The sequence below is a fragment of the Myotis myotis genome, unplaced genomic scaffold, assembly GCF_014108235.1.
Source record: "Myotis myotis isolate mMyoMyo1 unplaced genomic scaffold, mMyoMyo1.p scaffold_m19_p_1, whole genome shotgun sequence".
Classification (NCBI taxonomy): Eukaryota; Metazoa; Chordata; class Mammalia; order Chiroptera; family Vespertilionidae; genus Myotis; species Myotis myotis.
Genome location: NW_023416313.1, coordinates 207,158,687 through 207,180,405, shown reverse-complemented (window position 1 = coordinate 207,180,405; position 21,719 = coordinate 207,158,687). Strand labels below are relative to the sequence as shown.

Genomic DNA, 21,719 nt, shown 5'->3' with positions numbered 1-21,719 from the left:
TTATTTTGTTTCCCCAAATCTTAGATTTCAGATGAATTTCTTGAAGATACAGGAAATTCATCCCACATTTTAAAAACTCCTTTGGTCATTCAGGCATAGTACACCAGTCTGGCTTTTGGAGAGTATCCACCCATTGGATGAGTGAAGAGCTCTGTAACATATGCTCCTAACTTGAAATTTCCCATCAGTCCCCATATAAACCATAATAGTAATCACCACAATAATAATAAATATCAAGGTCTAAAACCCATTATAAATAATGCTCCTGAAGGGAATTGGAAGGCCCCCTGAATTATCTCATTGTTCATCATTCTCCAAAAAGATCCAAACCCTACAAAATGAAATAATGTAAAATTCCAAAATTGAATTTGTTTAAGACAAAAGAATGTTTGGTGTCACCAAATAAAGGAATAAACTACGTTGTCTCAAAAGATCGATGCCCAGGATGCTTGCGATAATGGTCAAGTACACCCCAGGAAGAACTGGGTGGAAAAAGAAATTGTGGTATTTAGGGACAAAAGCTGGCAAGATAGATACTAAGGCATTAAGACAATTTGGCTAGCAATGGGGGAAAGCATGTCAGGTTTCACTCACCAGTGAACTGAGATATACATTTAAAAGACAAGGAAGACTTTATAGAACCAAAGAACTTAGAGTGAGCTTGCCTTCTCTCTGTGAATAGCTGAGCCCACACAGAAAGATGATGCTTAAATCTTTAAGATATAGAAAGCCATATCTCTGGAAATAACGTGAAGAAAAAGATGAAATATGTAACTGGCCAATACACCCCTACACCTATTATGCATTGGAAATATTTCAGAAGATCATACACTTGGCTCTAAGGGACAGGAGCGCAGGGAGAGGTACAAAGTAGGTGCTTTAATGAGTGCTCGTTGAATCCATGATGTTTACATAGGTCTTTCTTTCTTTGAAAAACATTAAATAAGGCTAATATATTTTATCTAAGTCATTTTGAAAGTTTCATTATATGCAGTGGACAAATGTAGATTTACAGTTGTGTGCAAGCAAATCACAGTTTATCCTTGCATTGCTATTTATTCTTGTATTATCTAGTTGTACAACTGTAAACCTACTTTTGCCCATCCCTGTATAGCTTTTACTAGCTACTACTCTGCCTGCTTTTCTAGTCCCCAGAGTGAATATACTATATACTATGTAGGGAAGAACATAAAAGAGAGTGTACTTGGGCAGAGATCTTTTAAACTAGCTAATTTTAAATTGTACCCTTCAATTTTGAATAATTGGTTTTCCTATTAAATGTGGGTTACATGAGATTTAATAGCAGTTGAAGTTTGGGAGAATTTTCTCCTTGAAAAATAAGCAGACTTTCAAAGTGGAAAGATTTCTTTGTATTGAAATGTATTTAGCAGGTGATTTGTACTTAAATTCTTCCAGAATGCAGCTACACCCGAAGCGCAAGCCAAATTCACAAGAATCCTGAAAATTCAGCGAAGAAACTTGGAGTGAACCAAGTGTACCCCAAGTTGGGTAATGGTTTTTTGAGATCAATGAATGGCAGAAAAAAATAATTCTATAATAAATAATTTGACATGCAATCTTAGCTTCTCTTTGAGAGGATGTCTGCCTTTAATATTACCTAAAATCTGTACATTAGGAGAGAATTTTCCCTACATTTCAACTGACTAGATAGCAATGTTCATCATCTTATTAAATTCAGGTCTAAGATGGATATAGCCATCACCTTTACAACAGCAAGCTGTGTGGACATTGGGAGAAAATGGACCACATCATGTGGGTACTTTGAAGCAAGAACAGATGTTCTCCGAAGAAACAAATTTGCCTTTTTTATGTTTTTATCCTCTTTATTCCACATGCAAATATTTTGATAGGAAAGAAGAAAGTAAAGGAAGATGTGGGAAATATTGGCTATAGAGGCAGAACTGTTACAAATGCAGGCCCTCCATAGACGGCCATCTGTTCCGTAGGTGATTTTTGCACACCACTTAAAGTTTATGATTGGGGACAAGGTGAAAGGAAGCAATACTAAGACATGCAGTCAGTTTAGGACATTGCCACATTAGTGCCATATTAGCCACTGAGATGTAAAACCAGCCTCACTCAGTCCAGTGCGTTTTAAATGCTGCTGACATTTTGCTGGGACTTCCACTCTTCTTGGTGTCCTTGAAATAGCTATTAAGGTCAGATTCAAACAAAAATATTTAACTGTCCATTTTGACTCCTGGACTTTAGGATGTGAAAAAGCCACTGAGACCTCACATGACCTATTGCCTAGTTACACTGGACACCTCCACCCCCAATATTCTTACTCTTGGAGTAGGAAAAATGGTTCACAGCCATCTCCTTAAAATGCCAGGGAAATGAGTATTATTCAATATTCCCTTTCAAGCAATAAATACAGAAATCTCAGAGCGCTTCTGGAAAACGTTTAGCCCCAGAAAGTGGAGGGTCAATGGCATTTATCTTTAATTGACCTGGGAGATCACTTCCTCCTACAAGAAGGAAAGTGATGTTGAAACTCAGCTAGAAATGTAGGCATACAGAGGGGAAGAGAAAATCTAATGTGGAGCCTAAGAATAACATGAGATTAATAAAGTGATGCATGAGGCGACCCCAGCTGCAAGCTGAAATACACAAACCCTTAGGATTTAAAAGCAGGAGGATCTAGTCTGGGAAAAAACTTCTCTGGAAGATTCTCGCACACAGCCAGTCAAGTAGCATCAGTAAAATAACAAATGTAAAAAGTCTCTCCGGGGGAAAAAAAAAAAACAACAGTTCTCCCTTGTAAGTCAAAGATGGTCCAACTAAGAAGGAGAAACTATTTAAGTGGGAATTTGGTGGGAACTTAAAGCAGCAACAACAAAACTCAAAGTCATCAGTTGCCACGTGTTGCCTTTTTTCTTTTAGTGGCTCAGAGAAGTATGATCTGCAATATGCACCCACATATTGGATGCATGTTTCTTCCTTTCATAGCTTAAGTAGTAAATATTGATCACACAAAAAAAACAACAACCAAACAGCCCTTTGATTCCCTTTTAGGCTGCTTAGATCCTCAATGTTTGATCTAAATCCATAAACTAGTAAGTTACCTGACACCCTGTAAGTGAATTTCCCTGTGACTGCAGCAAAGAAACAAAATCACAGGTGAGGATTAGCAGGGTGCAGAAATCTGTCGGGGAGTTGACTTGTTCATTATTGTAGAACAAAGAGCCTTTAATGAATCCTTTGTGTAATATTTCCCAAATCCCCACCCTTGATCTAGCCTTCCTGCAAACCCATTTAGCATCATCTCTTTCAGTTAAGGCTTGTCTCACAGAAGTTGTCTAATTCACTGATGAATGGGAGGAAGAGAATGAGACATCCTAGATGAGGTACACAGACTAGATTGCTTAAATTATCACACAGGAACCCTACAAAAAGCCTATTTAATAAGTCAGAACTAATAATAAAATCTAAATGAAAAATTAGGAGAAAAGCACTCTTTGAGAGAGACATCACTGCTGATCGCTTGGATGAAGATGACATGCAGATATTAGCACATCATTCCCTGTTTCATCAGATAGGGAATGGGAGAATGTGGGGGGAATCTATATTGGAGCATTCTTAAAGGTACATACCTTCACAAGGTGGACTTTGAATTTTAATTATTTTAAAATTATATTTTTAGCAGGTTGTTCATAGTACATAAATTTTTTATTCCCCCCAGGAGCAATATAACCAGCAAAACTACAAGATACTCCCAATATGCATAAATTTGTCAATATATTCCTAAGACCTAACCCAGATGGTTTTGCTCATATGCAGGAAGTAGACATTCCTTCCCTATGCCACAAAGTGCTGTTTCCAAAAGTGAGTGGGTCACATTTGGGAACTTTTTGTGCTTGGTGTGAGGGGAACAGGAAAGAAGAGGGCGGTACCTGTACCACATCACTTTGCTTTACCTAAAAATATTTCTTTTGGTGTAAGCAGAAAAACAGGAACAGTAACTTGATCTCCCTTGGAACTATGTTTCACATGAATCAAAATGTCTACAATGCATAAAAATATTAAAATATTTCCCTTGGAAAGGTATAATGAGTATACATCTAAATGATATGGTATATAAATACAACAGATGTCTGTGATAGGTTTAAAGAATACCAAGATTATTTAAAAAGAGAAAACTTACCTTCATCTCCACCAGTACCTTCGGTTAGGCTAGCTGAGCTGTGGCTATAGCACCATTTATTGTATCAGTCAGTCTTCCCACCCAAGAGAAAGGGTTAGCATGTGAAAGTGGGGGTGAAGAGGAGAAAGAATGGGACCAAAGAATAAGAAGGGTAACAGTGAAATAGGAAATAAACATCTTATTTTCTGTCCAAAAAAAAAAAAAAAATCAGGTTCAGAAAGGTAGAGGTGCTTTATTGTGTTTTTATAAACTTTTTTTTTTTCCTAAAGGCATCAATTTTCTTTGAAAAACTCTTAAATCATATTTAGTTAAAAAGCCAGTTTGGCAAAAATATTTCATTTTCATTTCCAGTGGAGTTCTCAAGTCTCAGGAAATGCTGTCATACCTCCTGCCATGGCTGTGAAAGGTGCAAGGAACTTCCTGGAATCCTTAGAATCATAAGCCTCCCTGTGAGGTGTGTGAGAAAGACAGGTGACCCAGTTACATAACCTGAGTACATGCAGCCTCCTCCTGGAGGACCTGTTTCTGTTAAACCCCACTAAAAACACCACCAGTATTTATCAGGCTGGAATAATTCAATGTACCATGGAGCCTGCCACCTAGAACATGTTCAACCATGGGTTGTCCTTTTCCCTGTGGTTCATCCTCTACTCTGCCCTTCCAGGTGCTACTAGGTCCTGTTAAACTTTAGTAGTGTATCCCAGAGTCAATATAACTAACAAATGTTAACTGAGCATTGGCCTGGGACCAGGCACCCTTCTAGTGTGGAAGATGAAGACTAGATCCCTCCCTTACATAGGTTAGTCTAGTTTGAGATGGGAGAGGAAGAAGGGCAAGACACAAATAAAAGAACATGGGCTAATTTCAGGTGGGGTTGATTACTATGAAGAAAATAAAATAGGGTAACATGATGAAAAGTCATTGACGTGGGAGTAGGGGATGGCTACTTCATGGAATATTTCAGAAAGGCCTCTCTGAGGGGACTTCTCTTGTCTTTATCTGACTACTTGGTTGAATGGAGAGCTATTAAGTGAGGTGGTCAGAGGAGGCTCCTCTGAAGAGGTACATTTGAGAAGGAGCTAGGCATTGGAATGGGAAGAGCAAGCACAGAAGCCCAGGATGAGGATGGCAAGGCAGAGGGACAGCAAGAAGCCCACCCTCTTGGGAACCCAGGGGAGACAGTGTGGTAGGAGAAGAGGAGGAGAAAGAGGAGGAGGAAGAGGCAGAGGCAGATTCAATGAGGCCCAAGGCCATGTGGTACAGAAACCAAAAGCTGTTCTAAATGCAACTGGAAGCCACAGGAGGTTGTATGTAAGGGGATCACATGATTTAATTTAAGTTTTACGGTTATTGTGGTTGTTACAAATGCATTGAACTCTAAAGAAAGGTCAAGTATGCCCTAGCTGGTTTGGTTTAGTGGATAGAGCATTGGCCTGTGGACTGAAGGATCTCAGGTTTGATTCCAATCAAGGGCACATGCCTAGGTTGTGGGCTCTGTCCCCAGTAGGGGGCACGCAGGAGGCAGCCAATCAATGATTCTCTCTCATCATTGATGTTTCTATCTCTCTCTCCCTCTCCAAGGTGCAAATAAATTTCCTCTCTAAAATCAATAAAATAGATATTTAAAAAAGAAAGGCCAAGAATGGAAACAAGGAGATGTTCTGGAATGCTGATAAAAACAAGAAATGAAAGTACTGGGGAGGTAGCAGCAGAAATGGAGGTGTGAGATTGGGGATGTATTTTAGAGGTGGGGTCAGCAGAGCTTGAGGTTGGTTTGGGAGGTAGAGTGGGAATGGGAGCAGGAAAGAAGAGGTCAGTGGTGATTTTCAGGTTTGGTCTGAGAACTCCAGTGGATGGAGGCACCCTCAACTGAGCAGGGAAAAAATCCCAGAAAAAGTAAGATGTGATCTGTCCTTTTAGTCAGGGGGGATAAGTTATTTGCATCTTTCCCACCTAGTAGCAGTCACACTCAGTACCATCTCCTAGCAGCTTCCTACTGCTGAGAAGTGTGAATCAAAATTCACTGCTTGCATGATTTTCTCAGTGCAGTATTAATTTGCACCTTAGACGACCATTGCCCATGAATAACTCAAGATTTTTGGATTCCTGTTGTTTTTCTTCCCCTCTTGCCTCCCTTCCTTCCTCTCTCCCTCCCTTCCTTCCTCTCTCCCTTCCTTCTTTCCTTCTTTCCTTCTTTCCTTCTTCCCTTCCCTCCTCCCTCCTTTTTTCTTTTTCTTTTTTTGCCTGATTTCAGTTATGTCCTCTAGTCTATACCTTGAGACTCAAATAAGATGTGCCCCTAACATTACAAAGTGAACCCTGGCAGCCCAATCAATAGAATCTCTAAATTGTGTTCACTGTGTAAAATTGAGATTGGAGCACCTCAATTTTGAAATGGGCTGAATACGGGACAGATATATCTTCAAAGGAACAAATGACTCCACAAAATATGGGAAAGAATCTTGCCCCCAATTTGCTGCCAAATCTCTACCTTAAGTCATAAATTTTGAGTATTGCTTAAGAGTGGTAAGCTCAGGACAACCTCAAGATTTCTCGTGATAATCTCTCTCCATGAAGCCACTTTCCTAGAGATGAGAGCAATTTGCTCAGTGAGAATCAAAAAGTTGCTTTTGTGAATACTGATTCTACTCTCCTTTAAAAAAAACTTCCTAAAACACACAAGCACTTTTCCCACCATTGTCATAATATAATTAATACAAATTAGTCTTCTTTTGATGATTTTAAGTGTTATTGTGCACAGGGTCTTTCTGACTATGTGATCTTATTGTTTAGCAATAAATACAGGGATTGGGAAGTTGACAGAGATTGAAGGACAGAGATTTTAATTTGCTCCTCCTGACAAATTTCCAATTTAAGTCTGTTTCCTTGTGAACTTACCAGTTTCCAATAAAAAGCAGAATTAAAAAATGTCCAATTATGAATAAAAGGTCTAGTTAATTAATCCTAATAATAATTTGCTTTAAATAGGAACTAGAAGAGGCATAATACATTTTTTCATTAGTTTTCTTTCATATGGTTTCATAATTGCTCTTCCTCCATCTATCCCTTCTCAGCCTGGAAGCATACACCTCTTGTCATTCAGCTATAATTTTATTTTGTAAACAATCACTCTGTTACCTGTCTCTCAGATTTTTTTTTAATATCCTTTGTCCCCACTTCCATGCCCTTAGAAGGACAAGAGCATGGTACTTTGTGATCCCCAACAACTAAGCAGAAGGCCTTACACCAAGCAGGTGCTCAACATAATTAGAACAAAAAAACAAACGCTAGTAAGTGAAGAGCCTACCTGGTGTGGCTCAGTGGTTGAGCATTAACCTTTGAAAAGGTCACAGTTTGATTTCTGGTCAGGGCACATGGCCAGGTTGCAGGCTCAATCCCTAACGTGGGGCATGCAGGAGGCAGACAGTCAATGAATCTCTCTCATCATTGATGTTTCTATCTCTCTCTCCCTCTCCCTTCCTCTCTGAAATCAATAACAATATATTTAAAAAATAAAAAAAACACTAGTGAGTGAATAAGTAGAACTGAATGAATTAAATAACAATTAGTAAAATTGTTAGGGAAAGAGAAGAAATGGAAGGGGAGCAGAAGAGAATTGAAAATTTATTTTAGCAAAAACATGTATTAGAGCAATTTGGGAAGGTTTTCAGTAGAGTCGTGAATACATATAATTGAATTAATAAGTCAATGGGTAGAATTGGATAAAAAAAATAAATTGCAGAGTAAATTCACTGAAGGTAGAAGAAGTAAGGGGAGCAGGAGAGACCTGCCCATTGCACATTGGTAGCTGAGTGAATTAAGAACTCATTCATTGCAGAGCTAAAAGACACTAGGCAGCAGCTCTAAATAAAATAAAGACGCTACTTTTCACTTCACATATATTTTTCCCAGCCAGAAAATAAATACAGCTTTCTGAGTAACTGTTATGAGGATGAAAGTAACTTTTATTAAGAGATGCCTATATGATCTTACTTAGTTTTGTAATGTGAAGTTGACATAGTTTCCCCAGCTTCACAAATGCAGAGGCGAAGCCAAGCTCCACACAGTTCAAGGTCACACATCCCTGGGACTCAGCACTCTGTCTATCTGTCTATTTGTTCTCACAGCTTTGTCATGGTCACACCCCTGGGTTGTCCCAGTCTAGACATTTGAGGAGGAATAAGGTGAAGCCAGGTAAGGGACATGGAGGAAAAGGGAGAATACTGCTAGGTGTGAAACAGAAAAACTCATTGGCAGGAAGAAGGTAATAAAAAGTATGATCTGATTTAACCTTTTAAATTTATTTTCAAGACTAGGGCCAAGTCCTCACATAATGAACTTGCTAATAAATCCAGACAAAGTTAAAAGTTTATATCGGAAATGAAAGTTGAAGGTAAATCTAGCATGCTGGTATGCACTTGCAGCAGACACTTTTGGTGTCTTGCATCACGTCCCCTCAGCCAACCTAAGATTTTAGCCAGTGAAGTAGCAGGCAGTTATTATAAGCTCATACAATCTAACAGTCCCCACCTCCAGCAAGGCCAGCTCTTGGGCCTTCTCTGAAGTCAGTGCTGCCTTTCTTGCCTAAATGCAAAAGCAAGCAAGTAGTGGGAAGGAGGAGAGGAGAGCTGTCAAACAATGGAAAGGATGGAGCTAATCGATAGATAGTGCTCCAATCTTCTGCCATTTGAGAGGACAATTCTTGGAGGCATTCATCACAACACCCTCTATCGCCCCCAGGTCCACATGACCCGCAGCAGAAACCTTGACAATGGACATTCACGTTGGTATCTTTTGCTTCACTGCTCATTTCTTCTGGTCCTTCACTCCCACTTTTAGGGAGCCCTCCCAAATAAACCACCTGATCCAGGTCCTTTTCTCAGGCTCTATCATCAAGGTAACATAGACTGAGATGACACTTACATAGCATTTGATCATTTCCTCCCCAGTAACTCACACTTTACAGCACCCCTCTGAGGATAGGAAATACCAATTATCCAGGATGCAATCCAGAAATGTTATGTGACTTTCCCAAGGTCACAAGGCTATTAAATAATGAAATTAAATCAAGAGTCCAGGCTTCCTAACATCACAGATAGAGCTCTTCCCATTAACCTCTTGCTGCCTGAAGTTCATGAAATCCAAAGAGTCCAGGGAAACATGATCTCCTATCACAAATAAGGCCAGAGTTAGCATTTGTGGTTATAAATTACCAAATATCAACTAAACTCTTGAGGTTGTGAGGAAGTAGCATAGGTCTCTGGGGGTAATTACCAGGCTCTCCACCATCAGGTCCCATGAGGACCCAAAAGGGCTTTTGAGAAGAGGAGATCACCATCATTCTTAAGAGCTAAGGTCTATTCAAGACAAAAACCTATGAGATATGGTCTCCATACCCAAAGTCCCTTCAGGTTCCATGTTTCTAAATAATTACCATATCTCAGATGGAGGACTTTATTTGAAATATAATGACATGCTTTTAAAAGTATCCCAAAACAATGAGTTCTGTGCAAATGATTTTTCTAGAAAAATCCCCATGTTTGCAACACCTCCTTCTCCAAATAGAAAGTACTAAATCTAAGGTAAGAAATGCAAAGGAGTGATATTTGCAGCCAGTCTCCTTGGAATGACAATCACAAGGTCTATCGGCCTATGGGATTGATGGCATTAGCTGATTCCCCACTGTGGACAGAGGCAGATGCCACACAGAATGGTCCCCATCACCTGAATGGACCCTCTTATCCTCTTAACAACTGGTTTGTGCAATTGGGGGACCCAGAAGGATGGATTAGCGGATAAGCATCCTATTCTGATCTTAGTTCTCTAAGATGATGATCCTTCTCCCTCCTAAAACAATACATATGTAGTTTCAAAACATGAGAAATTACAGCTCATCATCTCTTTATGATACCCACAAAAATAAAACTTTCATAACAAGCACATTGAGGAAAAAATTTAAACCAGAACATCAACAAAATAGATAAAAAGTATTTTAAATAAAATAGATCTGTCTCCCCTTAAGTAAGACTTAAATGCAACTGACCCCTAATGTGTCAAATGTGGCCTTGGATAGGCATGTGAAGTGGGTACCTTGGTAGACACAACTAATTTCCATATGCTGTATTTACACCTTTGAGGAATGGTTTGGGTACAGAATGGTTGTGTACGTCAGACTATTGATTGCTTTATCCATGAACCCTGAATTCCTGATTATCTGGGGCCATCAAGCAGAAGGAAACTGTTCCTACCATCCACTTCCAACTATATAAAGGTAAAAGAGTTTAATTGGAAAGTTCAGTAACTGCTCTAAAGGCACTGTGGATGTTTCAGGGGATACAAAGATGAAAAAGACACACACAGTGTAATCACAGACCTTATAGTCTACTGGGAGAGTTGAACAAATAAAAACCAATTGTGTGGGAGGAATGGGTACAGAGGGGTGCACTGGATACCCTGCTGGTAGGGTACTTACTCTACCTGAAAATCTGAATCATTAACTATCTTTTTCACATTTGTTCACCATGACCAGTATAAGGCAGAGACCAAGACCTTTATTTCTGTACCTTCTCAACTCCAAATAGCGATGCCCTTGGCATGCACAGTGGATTCTCAAAGTTGAAGAGTGAATACATAAACTTCTTCTTCTCATACAGGCACTAGACTCTGTTGGTTATAGGTAATATGTATATTTTACTTATCAGAGAGCAGTCACCTAACACCATTCTGAGTCTTATCCATAGTAATTACTACATCAATACCACAAGGTTGCTGTGGTTGATTGCATTATTTTTTATACTATTTGCTATCCCTTTCTATCAGCCTTTTCCTTTGCAGGTCCATTATTTCTGAGGATTCTATTTCCTGTCCCATTATATGAGGCATTTTGTGTGGCTTGCTTCATAACCAAATAATTATGAGAGGAAGTGGCTTGGGCCACTTTGAAGATTTAGAAGTAGCCATTACATGGCTCCTCCAGCTCTCTTGTCCCTTTGCTACAAATACAAGATGTGGCAGGTTGGGACTGCTTCATCAGCCAACGTCCAGAAATGAGGAGGGCATGAAGCAGAGCTGCAGCAGAACCACGGTGGACAATAACATGAGTGGAAAATAAAGTTTTGGTCTTCAAAGTCACTGAGATTGCATGCAGGCATCTGGCACTGATGCATAACTGAGTCCAACTGACTGATACATAGATCCTATTAATATCCACACTTTACAGTTGAGGAAACTGAGGCAGAAAAAAGTTAAGTCAATTTTCCAAGGCCACATAAGTAGTAATTGGTGGGATTTGAATCTGGGCAGTCTGGTTCCATTTTGCTCTTAACTACAACACTACACATTCTCCATCAGCCAAGGAATGAAACAAGGATGGCTAACATGAAAAGATTAATCCTCACAGTGAGATATTCTACCCATGTCCTATGGGGGGAAAAATAAAACTATTAAATCAATGTACACAATGGGTATGCCTTTCATTTCTTGTGCATAAAAAAAAACACACAAAGAAAGGCAAAGAAGAAAAATAAAGCATTATTTCATGGGAAAAGAGAGAAAAATAGAGAACAATCACAGGGGAATAACAGATTAAAAGAAATCTCAATATTTGTTAAATTGCTCAGAGGTAAATCTTTCCTCTGGAAAAATAAAACTCAATATTTTTATCTTTAAAATGCTGTTGGGACACAAAATGTATAAAAAGTGTTTAGAAGCATGTATTTTAGAAGCATGAAATTATGTTGTTTTTTTCCCACTTTCATAAAATACACTTGGTTTGTGATCTATACAGGATGACAAGTGGCCCATCTCACCCAGAGGGGTGCCATTTATGTGCCTGGAACAGTCTGGCCATTATAACTTTCAGGTTTTTCAGAGCTGTTAAGAAGTAATCTTAGCCAAGGGTTCTCACATTTTCAACTTGATAAGAAGCATCTGTAAAAATATTAAAAACTGAGATTCTCAGCATCCTAGACATTTTTGTCTTTTGCCAACTTTTATTTCTCCCTTCAACTCCATTTTCCTATTTGACTTTTTTTCCTAGGCTATCTCCTAGCATCTTTTAATTTTCCCAACCCTTTCTCTCCTCAAATATCTCTCCTAAGGGCACCATCATCCAATTCCTCAAGCCATTAAGCTGGCAGTCATCCTGGGTTCCCCCTTCTCTCTCACCTTCTGCATCCAAACCACAGCCCAGCCAGGCAATTCTGTCTGCTAGGTATTGCTGAATGTATTCTCTCCATTGGATCCCACCCTGCTGCACTGACCCTGGCCTTCCTCCACTCTCATTTTAGGTATTGCTACAGTTGTGTCTTCAATCTCCCTATCTATCAACCTTTCACATTGTATTCAGAATTATTATATGTCAACAGAAACTTCTTCATGTCAGTTCCTATTAAAAACCCCAAAGGCCACTAGGTGTCTAGGTACTATGAAAGTGTACAAAGACCTTGGGGATCTGGCCCCAGCATAAATTGTTATAACCTCCCCTTTCATAACACATGTAATACTCCAACTACACCAAATTGTACCTGGGTATTTCATCAGTTTAACCCTCTATGCTCTTAGAGCCTAAATCAACTATTGGCCACATTGAAGCTCTTCCCACCAATTCCATTAACTTATGCTAACTCTATATTTCTTTCATCTGTAAGTAGAAAACAAGAATAGTAACCCATTTACAATGTTTTATGAGGATTAATCAAAGTAGTATGTGTAAAACATTTAATAGTGACTAATGCCTGGTACATACTAAGGGGACATTCCCAATTGTAACAATGTTATATCTCTTTATTCCTACCATGCATGTGATTATGAAACCCATATTCAAGGGCCATAGCAAACAAATTTCAATATTATTGTATCACAGCAGATATCCTTAAAATGACTCCATCACATCACAAAACAAATTGGAACATAACATCTACACGCAAAGAGAAAGCTCCTTCTTCCTTCCTTCCTTCCTTTCTCTCTCTCTCCCTCTCTCTCTCTCTCTCTCTCTCTCTCTCTCTCTCTCTCTCTCTCTCTCTCTTCCCTCCACTCCCTCTCCATACAATTGTTTGAAGAAGAAACAGGGAGGAAGAAAGACCAAAAGACAGCTGTTTACAGACCACATACTATGCACCAAGCACACTATTTTTTATATCCCACTTAACTCTCAACAGCATAGTTATCTCATATCTATGCTGTATGGATTTCTCATCCTATTACATTAAAAAAAATTCTTAGGCTCAGAGTCTAAGCAATATATATGATGTCATTTGGGTTGAAAGTAGCAGAACCTAGGCTGATATCCATACATCTATGACTCCAAAAGCAGTGTTTTATCCATACACCTCAGCTTTTCCATTAGAGAAACATTTGTATTAGTCAGTACATTAGAACTCGAGATCAGTATCAGTGGCTGATACAGAAATATTGCTCATAGATCATTTAGATCTGTTTTTCATTTTTAAAAATAATATATTCTTATCACCAATTGTGTGACAAAGAGATGAGTTTAAAGACAACTTCTCAAAATACACATTTCTGTTTTTTATACATCATTGGTAATTTTCCATTCTGATACAGTTGGCAGATATTTAGGTACTAACCACTGTTGACAAAGTCATTTCAAATGCATAACTCAGAGAATGGATTACTAATTTTATTCAAACTGTCCATGTCTGACATGTGGACACCAGGATTTCTCTAGGTCTGAATCACTGGTTGTGGCTCCCATGGTGGGGTAGAGGCTCAGTGGGAAAACAGGAAGAGTTAAGAGTCAGGGACAGGCCTGCTAAAGGTCACAAGGGAGACAGGGATGAGTCAGTGATTAGAATATTAGAGGTTGATGATTAGCTAGTTGATGAGGAAGGAGGAGAGGTTGTTTTGAGGAGAAGAATTAGGAGGGAAGTGGGAGAGCTTTGAAGGGTATGTATGGTGGTTCCACGCTTGAAGGAAGGAACTTTGTGGCCCATGTCCTACTGGAGTGACTCGTCTTGGACAAACCCATGCATTGGCTCCAGAACTGCAGATGCTATATTGGCTCCTCCCTGCACTGACTATTCAGATGACCCTTGACCTTCAACCAAACATCAGTCCACTGGGCTGGAATACAACCTCACAGTTTTCGATACTCTCCCACCCAGAAGCAAGCTCTCTCAGGTTTCTAAGACTCTCAATGATGCTTCCTTTCTGCACCCCTTTTGCAAAACACTGAAATAGGATCCTGGTCCATTTCAGATGGTAACTGGACAGTGCCAGAGATGGCACAGGGGTTTTAAAGTGAAGGACCACTGGACACTAGTAGGGATTTTGGAGTATAAAACAACTGCTAGCCTTTGTATTGGGATGTAACATTTAATTCTCACAATACTGCAAAGTAATAAGCAATGTAATCCCATTTTATAGATGATGAAAATAATAAACAGGGATGTTAAATTATCTTGGCCAAAGGCAAATAACTAGTAAGTAGAACCAAAGCCAGCTTAATTTGAGTTTCAAGTCTTTGTTCTTACACTAAACTTTGTTTTTACACTAAACTGCTCCTGGAGGAATAATGGAGGACCAGGCTGCTTCTGTAGGAGCAGGAGTGAAGGTTAGGGAGAGCAATCTGATAGAGGAACCAGATATGCTTCTTTGAACTGATACTTGGGTGGGGTAAGAATAGGGGTGGGTATTTTCAGTAGCTGAGAAATCTCAAGGATGCCATGGGTGAAGAAAATAAATCTCTGTGGGCTTGAATCATGTTGCTGGGAGAGGGGTCATTCTATCTGGGGTATTTGATTATTCTGTGAGGTTATATTGACTTGGACCTGACTGTAACATCTGTGGGAATTCATGTCCCCCAATTAGATTCAGGTGGATCACCTTTATATCACTCATTGATTTTGAGATGTTGCTGGCTGTGAACTCAATGTACTCAGAAACTGTGCCTACCTTTTCTATGTTTAGGTCAAAGCCTAGACATGGTACTTACTCAATGTACATTGACATGAATGTATATACTATATATGAATGTATATACATGCAGCTTCTAATGGTGAATTCAAATGTTGAATCAACCAACATGCTCAATGATGAAAACAGAAAAGAAATGTGGTTCTGTACTTATCACATTTAACTATCCTGTCCGATGCTACATAGATTCCTATAAACAGAATCCTGGCTACCGCTCATGCAGTGTTGGAATCTGGCCCAGTTCCCTGAGGGTTAGTGGGAGGACAGGTGCTAACACACACTTGGCACACACCAGGTTATCATCACCTATTGTTATTATATATACTAATAAGAGGGTAATATGCAAATTGGTCACGACACCCTCACAGTCATAACCAGATATACGCAAATTGACCATCACTTCAACACAATAAGAGAGGGATATGCTAATTATCCCTGATATGCTAATTAGTCACAACCAGTACGCAAACTGACCATCACTCCAAGACACAAGATGGCTGCCCTCATGTGGTCAAAAATGGCCACCTCCATGTGGTCAAAGATGGCCACCACAAGATGGCCTGCAGGGGAGGGCAGTTGGGGATGATCAGGCCAGCACGGGAGGGCAGTTAGGGGTAGCCAGGCAAGCAGGGGAGGGCAGCTGGGGGCAATTGGGCTGGCAGGGGAACAGTTAGGCATTGATCAGGCTGGCAGGGGAGTGGTTAGGGGGTGATCAGGCTCGCAGGCAGACAGGCAGGCAGGCGAGTGTTTGGGAGCCAGCAGTCCCAGATTGTGAGAGCAATGTCCAATTGCCCATTTAGGCCCTGTGGGATCAGGCCTAAATGGGCAGTTGGACATCCCTCAAGGGGTCCCAGATTGGAGAGGGTGCAGGCTGGGCTGAGGGACCCGCCCCCCCAGTGCACGAATTTCATGCACCGGCCCTCTAGTCCTAACTAATAAAGAGGGAATATGCTAATTGACCCTCATGCTGTTGCAAAGATTGCGGCATCCACAGCCAATAAGGAGGGAATATGCTAATTGACAGCCACACCCTCAAATATGGCAGCACCCAGAGCCACAAGATGGCAGTGTCCAGTCCCCTCAGTCCCACTGGGGCAGGAGGCGTACGGCAAGGCCAGGCCCACCCCAGGTGGGCCCAGTCACTCCATGTGCCTGCCTCTGGAGTCCCCCAGTTCCCTCGGACCCCCAGCTGCCCAGGGCTGGTCCAAGGTGCAGGAAAGCCTTGGATGTTGGCTGCCCAGCCACCCAGGGCTGGCCCAAGGCTCAGGTAACCAGGGCTGGTCAAGGCTGGTTATGCCAGCAGTGGCAGCAGCAGAGGTGTGATGGGGCGTCACCTTCCCCTGATCTCTGGGTTGCCTCCCACTCCTGAGGGCTCCTGGACTGGGAGAGGGGGCAGGCCGGGCTGAGGGACCCCTTCTCCAGGGCATGAATTTTCATGCACTGGGCCTCTAGGTCATTTATAAAAACATATTTAAGTGATATTTAAAAAACAAGTAATAGACCCTGGCCTGTTTGTCTCAGTGCTTAGAGTGTTGGTTCACAGACCAAAATGGTCATGGGTTTGATTCCTGGTCAAGAGCACAGGGCATGTACCTCAGTTGCAGGTTTGATGCTGGCCCCAGTCAGGGCATGTGCCAGAGGCAACCAATCTATGTGTGTCTCTCAAGTTGATGTTTTTTTACCTCTCCCGCCCCCCTTCTCCTTCCCTTCCACTCTGTCTGAAAATCAAAGAAAAAAAAAATATCCTCGGGCCCTAACTGGTTTGGCTCAGTGGATAGAGCGTCAGCCTGCGGACTGAAGGGTCCCAAGTTTGATTCCAATCAAGGGAATGTGCCTTGGTTGCGGGCACATCCCCACTGGGGGGCATACTGGAGGCAGCTGTTTGGTGTTTCTCTCTCATCGATGTTTCTGGCTCTCTGTCTCTTTCCCTTCCTCTCTGTGAAAAATCAATAAAATATATATTTTAAAAAATATCCTCAGGTGAGGATTAAAATAAATAAATAAATAAAAAAAATCAAGCAATACAAATAAACAGTACCTTGAAAAAAGTTCAAAAGAAGAAATCAGGAGAAAGAGAATTCCACAAGGACTGAATTTTAAAATGACAAGTGCAAAAATCTTCCTTACTCTAAGAACAAATATCCACCCTATGGTTGCACAATAAGATTTATTTAGTTGTTAGTAAATATTTTAACTCAATTATCTCATCAAATAATATTTATTTATAACAAGTTAGGCTCTGGCTAGTGGCTGGGGATAAAAGGGAAAATATATTAAGATTCCTGGATCAAAGGTACTTAGAGTCTAATGGAGGAGACAATCATGTACAAATGTAACACAGTGTTCCCAGTGCTCTAATAGTACTGTCTGTACTATAACTTAGGAACACAGTGAGAGGGAGAAGGTATTTGTGTACATGTGTATGTCTGTGTGTGCCTTTTGGCCTGACTTTGGAATTAGGAAGACCATGGTATTCACATGAGACTTCTTAGAGAAAGCAAAGCTTGCGTTTCTTAAAGGATGAGCAGGAACTAATGTTCCAGGTAGACCAGAGATGGAAGAACCTTCTATACCATGTGCAGAGTTGACACAGGTTGGAAAGTTCAAGGAATGGTGAGCAGTTCCATGTGGTAGGGAAGTGGAGGGAGTTTTTAGAAGAGGTAAGAGATGAGTCTAAAGAGAAAGCCAGGAGTAAATTATAAGAACCTTCATGCAATAAAGTACAAAATAAAACTTTGAATTTCATCTTCTAGTCCAGGAGTGGGGAACATCCAGCCCATGGGTCATATAATCCCCATGAAATCATTTGGTCTGGCCCTGACAATGCATTAGGGGTGAGTTAATTAAATGTTTGACCAAATATAACAGGCTAATTTTTAGTTGATAATTTTGTATGGCACAAGAATGATGTTATAAATATACAAATGGCTCTTGGCAGAAAAAGGGTTCCCTATCCCAGCTCTAGACCAAAAATAGGTCTTGGAATATCTTTAATAAGAGGCAATGTGTTTGCTGTATGAAGATCATTCAATTTTGTTACATACAACAATGAAACAAATAGGATACATAAAACTCATACTATGTGTTAAGTATAGAGATCAAGTGGGTAACCTCTGAGACCTTTTAAATATAAATAAAATAAGTGGAACATATGTATTTTGAATAAGATAAAAAGAATGGAACACACAAAAAAGTTACTTGCCCAATAGGAAGGGATGGGAATAACTCATAAATCTTAAATATTTATAAAGCTCAGACCATTGATAGCTGTCGCCTCTCAGTTGGTTAACACATTAGTAACACCCATTCTGGTCTCATATTTTCTCTGAGTGAGGCATTCAGATAAAACATATACCTGGTCATCAGGGTACTTGATGAGTTAAAGCTGTGGCAGATCTAGTCTCCCCTGTGTCTCTCCAGTGAAGCTAGTGTGTGATGGCTCCAGATGCCTCCCAGCTGCTGTATCCACTTTCTTAGCCTCAACTCTGCTCCCTGCAACCACCAAATCAGCAGGGAAGGCTGATATAGCAGAGAAAACAAGATATATGGACATTGTGTAACTGAGGATTAGGGTAGATTAGTCTTTCCATCCTGCTTGCACACTGTTCTAAGCATAGTCATTGGCCACACTTTCCCCTTGCTTTTGGCTGCATGCTTTAAGTCGATTTAATGAGCCATATGATTAAACACATAATTTGGCCTGTGAGCCTTTCTGTCCCATGACTTATAGGGCAGCCTGCCTGAGTGTACTTGGAGCATCAAGGTGATTTCCCACATGCCACAGGGAGTGACATGATCAGATTACTATTTTAGAAAAATCGATTTAGCCTTCAAGTATAAAGCCTAGAAGGGGAGTGAAGGTGGAGGCAGAGAGACCAACTTCTTTGCCTTTATCAGACAAAGAAATACAATTCATAAAGAAAGGGTTGGACAGGAGCTAGATGCTCCAAGCACACAGAGGAGGAAATGTACTGAAGAACTGAATTCTTTACTGTGAAATCTAAATAAACTCCACAAAGTCCATGCAAAAACTATATTGAGGTGGAAAATATCCTAATGTCGAATAAAGAAAGGCTGAGATTTCTCCACCTTCACCTGGGATTATCCATCTTTCCTGATGCACCAATGGTGTCAGGAGAGCTTGTGGAGATAATGACCACCACAATTACAACAGCATTCCATAATCTCTCATGCTGGCCAGCAGGATGCCCCAAAGAAACTGAAACCAGCACAATCAAAACACCAGGTGGACAAAGCATCTGAATGATAATTCAAATGCCATACACTAAGTCCTAAGCCAGTGGAATACGAGAAGGAACACTGAATTTAGAGGAGCATTAGCAAGGCTTGGCTTCAGATTCCTGCTCCAGTACTTACTAGCTGTGGGACCTTGGACAAACACCTAAACCTCTCCCTACCTCAGTCTCTCCAAGTTTTGAACTAGTAAGAATAACAATCACTTTCATCAGGGGCGATGAGAGATCCATGAGATAACAGAAAACATGTCCTGCACAGACTCCCATGTTTCCCCTTTCCATGTCCATGCAGATTGATAAATGAATAACTAACAACTCATAAAATGGCTACTCCAACAGCCTACTTAAAGGCAGTCATAATGTGACTATAGTGTTCTTATTTCTTCAGTCCTTGATTTACACCAGTGGTTGGCAAACAGTGGCTCGCGAGCCACATGAGGCTCTTTGGCCCCTTGAGTGTGGCTCTTCCTAAGCCTTAGGAGTACCCTAATTAAGTTAATAACAATGTACCTACCTACATAGTTTAAGTTTAAAAAATGTGGCTCTCAAAAGAAATTTCAGTCCTTGTACTGTTGATATTTGGCTCTGTTGACTAATGAGTTTGCCAACCACTGGTTTACACCAATGTTAAAAACATATCTCTTTAAGCATCCTGAGACTGCTAGTATGTTGCTAAGGAAACTTACCCAGAGATAAGCAACACTAGCGTTGGGTCATTTAGATTTTAACCAGCGAAGCTTTGGAGAAATTCCAGCAAATTCTCCCCTCAAGGGATCATTGTTCAGTCTTGAGCTTTGGAATGTCTTAAGAAGCTTACACATTCCTATAACAGTAAACTCAACTTTAAGGTTACTGTGTGAATCCAGTGTCATTGACAAGGCCCTGAGAGATGGAAAATTTCCCAGTGATACCTTCCATTCGAAGGTCAAGCATATCTCATAAAACATCCTTCTATTTTGAATTTTCTCTTACATTTCTTTTTTAAAAGCGTAGTTGCTCAACCTAACAAAAAACAACCTATTATTGTTAAATTTTGAAAAGGAGAAGATGAATTTGGGAGACTAAATTATATGATGTTCAATCCAGAAAGGTAATTTACCCAAACAGGAAAACAACAGCTCTATTTTTCTGCTATTATGAAGGAATATTTTACAAGATGAGTCCCCACAGTTTCAACAGAGATTCAATACCTAGGAACAAAGCATGTTTGACAGCTGAGGCATCATCTACAGCAAGGTAACGTGGGCATACACCATTAATACACTGACTGAGTAAGTGTAGGTATCCCCAAAATGTTTGAGAGATTACTCTGTAAAATGGAGATGAGAGAACTCTACAAGTTTAGAAGGTGACTTCAAGATGATCCAGTCCAGTCTTCCTATGTCTTCTATGAGTAACCAAAGGCACAAAATGTTTAGGGGATGTGGCCAAATTCTTAGAACTGGTAACCATGTGGGAAACTGGGACTCTGGGAAATCACTCCAGTGACCTCCCTATGAAGACACAAGGAATTCTTCAGGCTAACTGAGGCTGAGACTATGGGGATGTGTGCTGCTGAATATTATCTGTATTTCTCTTCTAATTTTTCTTTTAAATTCTGAGGTCTAATTGACATGTGATAAATTCTGTGTGTTTAAGGTGGACAATTTGATACTTTTTGACATATTAATAGACCCATGAAATCATCACCACAATGAAGGTAAAGAACATATCCATCACCCTGGAAGTGCCCTCACACCACTTTAAAATCCCATCCTCATGCCCCTCTTCAGGCAGCCGAAGACCTGTCTGTGTCCCTACAGATTAGTTTGCATTTTCTAGGTTTAAGTAAATGTTTCATCTGGCATCTTTCATTGTGAGCATAGTTCATTCCTGTGTTCTGATAAAAGCTTATTTATTAGAGAGGAGGTGAAGAATATTTGGCCTGAGGTTGTAGTTTGCTGCCTGCTGGTTGAGTTCTAGAACTCATGTGCTTAAGCAGTATGCTATGCCCCATCCAGTAGAGGTTATTGCAGGTCAAATAGGATTAATTTCTGGGAAATGGGAAATTTGGGGAAAGCATTGGTGTTTGTGAGCACTGGAGAGGAAGAGAAATGTGGGTTGAAAGTTAAAACTAAGATAGTTATTATCATACGCTAGAGGCCTGGTGCACAAATTTGTGCACCAGTGGGGTCCCTTGGCCTGGCCTGCACGATCAGGCTGAAACATCCCAATCTCCAACATCCCCTGAGGGGTCTCAGATTGCAAGAGGGCACAGGCCAGGCTGAGGGACCCCACTGGTGAATGATGGGGCCAGGGAGGGACACAGAAGGTTGGCCAGCTAGGGAGCGGCCTCGGGAGGGCTCCAGGGTGTGTCCAGC

The 21,719-nt window shown here is 40.5% G+C and overlaps 1 protein-coding gene across 4 annotated transcripts in view; it reads right to left on the bottom strand.

Annotated features, from left to right (window-relative positions):
* Nucleotides 1-21,719, bottom strand: part of NRXN3 (neurexin 3) — a 1,487,454-nt gene that overhangs the window by 846,739 nt on the left and 618,996 nt on the right. The gene's annotated exons all lie outside the window — the stretch shown is intronic.